Raw genomic sequence first — 4,754 nt, 5'->3', positions numbered from 1 at the left:
TTTCACATATAATATATTGGAGCACAATATGCACATTAAACTTTAAATTAAAATATTTAATATTATTCAGCATTTAACATTGCCTATTCTGTTAATATAAATATGTTATTTTTATCCTTTTATTGCACAATTTGACTCTAATTTGTTATGTTTTACATTTTATTTATATTTTTATTATATTTTTATATTTCATTACAAAATGGAAAAAACTGTCAAAAAACGAATTAGAGTCAAGGAAAAGAAGGTTCAAAACGAGTAAATCCAGATTTAAAAAAAAGATATGCACTCTATAGCACACAAATCCTTTCATTCGGGTTTATTGATGTAAGTGCAAATGAATTAGTGTGTAATCCAGTACCTTTGTTCAGTTCCATAACAGATCAACTGGTGTCTTGAGAAGATATAGTGCTCTCAACAAGGAACTTCTTGTTATTTCCAATTCATCTCAGAAAGGCAAGCTTCTTCTTCTTCTTCTTTTGAAAGATAAACCTCTTAAAGTGTAAGGTTTATTATTGATCACATTTTAAATTAAAGTTTTGGTGCAAAATAATTCAAATTGGTTAAGGTTTAGGGTGGAAAAATAAACTGACATTTGAAAGGGAGGTTTGAATTCACTCTTCTTAATTATTTGAGGCAGGTTTTCATTCATGTCCCCCTGCAGAGGAAATGTTATAACTTTATTTGATCCCATACTTTTGTCTGCACAATAAACAGGTTAACAATAATTTGGCCTACATTCTGGATAATGACACAGTACGAGCACGAACCAACTTTTACAACATACAACGTATTCAGTGTGTCTGTGATGCTCAGGAAGCACAATCAGCTTTTCCCGAGTGTCCTGGCCATTTTTTTTAAATCATTTTCTTTTTGATTATACTAGGCCTATAGTTAGAAAACTATAATGTGGCTTCATAACATTTTCCCATGAAAAATCCACAGATGCAGAGCAATGTGTGAAAAGTACAATACGTCAGAGCAAATTGCAATTGATTGTTTGCCCAGTAGATGTCAGCATTACACCACTTATCAAAGTGTAGGTTTTATAATCATTAACTGTTTCACCATAGGCACAGCGGCTCGTTGGTCTAGGGGTATGATTCTCGCTTTGGGTGCGAGAGGTCCCGGGTTCAAATCCCGGACGAGCCCACATTTTAGTCACATATTGCTAACATTTCTTTTTTGATGCCATGATAAACTTAACAGTTTTCCATTGTTTATCTGAACCGAAATTAAGCTGATGTCTGTTTTTCAATCGACAGCATATACTCATAAATGATAACATATACACAATACTGAAGGACATGCATACGCCAGATATCGACATCTCTGCTCGCGCGCGCACGCACACATACACACACATGCACACACACACACACACACACACACACACACACACACACACACACACACACACACACACACACACACACACACACACACACACACACACAAAAACTTCATCTCATATCAGGTAACCTTATGGAGCTAATTTCTTGCCATAACTCCACAAACAAACTAAACAGGTTTTACAAATGCCTCATGATTCACTAACAAACACAATGTGGTTTGCAAATACAAAACACCATCTACAAACTAATGCATTTAGTTTTGTTAAGAAAAACGTATCTATCAAACAAACACATAACATTTTTCGAATAAATCATGTTTCAGAGACAAATTCAGCATAGGTTTTACAACTACATAACTTTTTTTTACAAGTACAACATTTTTTCTTCTCACGGAGGAATATTACTGCCAAAAGTCACTTGGCAGTAATATTCCGCCGTGGTTGTGCTCAGAGCCATATAATAGCGCTGGTTGTGCTCACACACAATAGAGGCTTCTCAATTCTTAAATGTCCCCTCCTCGACTCCTCGGTCCTCTGCTCGCATCTCCTGTGGGCGGGACTAAGTCTCGAGGAGGGCAGTCGAGGAGGGGAGTCGAGGAGGGGAAATTTAAGAATTGAGAAGCCTCTAGTCACACTTGAGAGGCTTCTCAATACTCAAATTTCCCCTCCTCGACTCCCCTCCTCGACTCCCCTCCTCGAGACTTAGTCCCGCCCACAGGAGATGCGAGCGGAGGACCGAGAGGGGAACCGAGGAGAGAGGAGGGGAAGCAGCAGACGTTTAAAGAAATGAGAACTCCTCTCCTCTGAGCGGTCATATTAAAGCGACGTCCGTTCATTATTACGTGGCAACAGCTGCATCGTCTGTCGAGTGTTTTGTCATATTTTATAATCTCGGCTGGATCAGCTGAACAATGTTCCCCCACATATTTACTTTGAATTCATTGAGAGTGCGGTATAATGAGACAATACCAGGCTACAGATGCGGACACACACACACACAAATATATTTATAAAATATATGCAATTCAAATTATGAGAGTGCTCTCATAATAACGTAACACAATCAGAGACTGGATATATCCCCCCCCCCCCTCTCTCTAGTCGCTGAAATGGGGAATTGAAATTACGGGCCAAAAGTTGTATTTGCAAGTATTAAAAGTAAGGACACCAAACGAACTGAGACCCGTCTGTCCGCCGCATCTACGCACTGTACAACACACACCTACAGCTCCTAAAGCATAATCAGGCTACAGCCGTTGTGTATTTTATTATGTGAAGCACTAAATGGTTTTAGAAAAATATCGACTCTTTGTTTGTAGATATCTACTAAACTAAAGCAAATAAAGAGAGTAGGCCTGTTCTACTGAGTGATATATTTTACACACTGCTCTGCTTTCTGCACGGGCCTCACAGCTGTTCTCACTGTAAACATCGCGTTGCGATGAGAGCAGTTTCTAAAATAATATCCAGGGGTTGCATGCAGAGCTGTCATTGGCTGAGATAAGTCCGGCCGTGCGTCACGCCTCCAACGTTCCCGGAAATGCATCCGCGGAGGAGCCGTGGAGGAACCATCAGTGTATCCTCGGTTATAGCTCCTCCAGAGAGCCTCCTCGACGCTCGATCCTCGGTCCTCGGTCCTCGGTGTGCATTTAGAGAAATGAGACGTCCTTCAAAATGGCGCGCTGAAATTCATTTCCGGGTCACTACCGGAGGACCGAGGAGTCGAGGAGGGGAGGAGGGGAAATTTGAGTATTGAGAAGCCTCTATGCTCACTCACACATGCTCCACGGCAGCAGGGGGCGCTACTGAGTCCATTGGGAAGGCGGGAGGTTGAGCAGAGCATGGAACAGCCTTTGACAGTCTGATGGCAGCGGTGTTTCTTGCGATCCAGCGATCTGGGTCAGTGTTATTGTGATAATATTATAAACAAGGTGAATTTAGAGATCACAACGAAAACAGCCAATACACACATTGAGCCCAGAAAATGAATGTTATTAGGGGCTGTAAATATAATAAGCCTATGGGTAAAATGGACAACATTGTAACTAAGGAGATTTAAACTATACCGCGATTCTGTACTGCAGTCACTCAGACGTCTCTCGAGTTTGTCTTTTCAACAGTGGCGGCTGGTGGAAAATATTTTGGTCGGGCTATTGATAGAGTGAGTAAAACTTTTTTTTTTGGGAGAAATGACCCCTTAAATTAGGACTTCTGGTGATGTAATGGCGCGTTTCCAGTGCAGCGCGGAGCTCGCTTTAATGCTGCGTTCAGACCGGATGCGATGCGAATATTCGCTTCGCTCTAAACGCTCCTATCGCATCGCTCTAGTCGCTCGAGTTTCACCGCGGCTGCCAGCTGTGTTTACTCGCATATTCAAACAAGACGAGCTGGCTCGGGAGCTACAACTACAACAACATGAACATATTTTACCGTGATTGAATTGTAATACACGTTTCTAAATGATGCCGACGTAACAACATACTGATACCGGTTAGTAAAAACCATGAATTAATGCTTTGACAAGTCTGCAGACAGACGGCAGGCGAAAAACCTTTTAGAATGCTTGTTTTCTGAATGGAGATTGGGTCGACCAGGCTAAGCTAACGTTGTATATGCTCACTCCACACTCATAACAACGGCCTACAGACATAAATAAACCAGCGACTGTATTCGCCATGACACAGACAGTGCCGAGCCGTGGGCCCGTTTTTGGTTGCGTTTCCACTTGGCCTAGTACCGGCTAGCGGGTCCTAATTCACAGTTTTTCTGGCCCATAAAATCGTGTTCTAGGGCCAGGAACAACCAGGCTGAGTCGGGCTGAGTATGCTAAACTTAGAGAGAGAATCGCTGGCAAGGGGGCTACAACTACAACAAGATGAACATATTTACCGTGATTTAATTGTAATACACGTTTCAAAATGATGCCGAATTAACAACATACTGATACCGGTTAGTAAAAACCATGAATTAATGCTTTGACAAGTCTGCAGACAGACGGCAGGCGAAAACCTTTTAAAATGCGTGTTTTCTAAATGGAGCTTGGCTAAGCTAACGTATATGCTCCGACCGTCCACACTCACAACAACGGCCTATACAGACATAAATAAACCAGCGACTGTATTCTCCATGACACAGGCAGTCTGTGGTGTGTACTTGTTTAACTTTTGTCTAGTTTCTGAACAGATCGTATCTGTCCCCGGCTGTTTGAAGAGCAAGCACAAAAGACAGCATTTACCTGTTTGCATCAGCTAGCCATGCCTTTCTGGTGTACCAGCTACGTGAGAAGCCTCGTTGATACGTTTTGTCTTTTTCACGAGCTTGCTGCGATATATACAAATCGGTTGGTCCGGTCCAAGGTCTTTAAGTATCAATTTATCTCCCAAACTTCTCCTTTCGAAAGGAT

The 4,754-nt window shown here is 41.7% G+C and overlaps 1 non-coding gene across 1 annotated transcript; it reads left to right on the top strand.

Annotated features, from left to right (window-relative positions):
* The first annotated feature begins 1,077 nt into the window (after nt 1–1,077).
* trnap-ugg (transfer RNA proline (anticodon UGG)) lies at nt 1,078–1,149 on the top strand. The gene has a single exon. It is a non-coding gene; the product is annotated as a tRNA-Pro (tRNA).
* The last annotated feature ends 3,605 nt before the right edge of the window (nt 1,150–4,754 follow it).

The sequence above is a fragment of the Pseudochaenichthys georgianus genome, chromosome 6 (genome assembly GCF_902827115.2).
Source record: "Pseudochaenichthys georgianus chromosome 6, fPseGeo1.2, whole genome shotgun sequence".
Taxonomy (NCBI): Eukaryota; Metazoa; Chordata; class Actinopteri; order Perciformes; family Channichthyidae; genus Pseudochaenichthys; species Pseudochaenichthys georgianus.
Note: the sequence above shows the minus strand (reverse complement) of the source record. Positions and strands in the feature narration are given on the sequence as shown.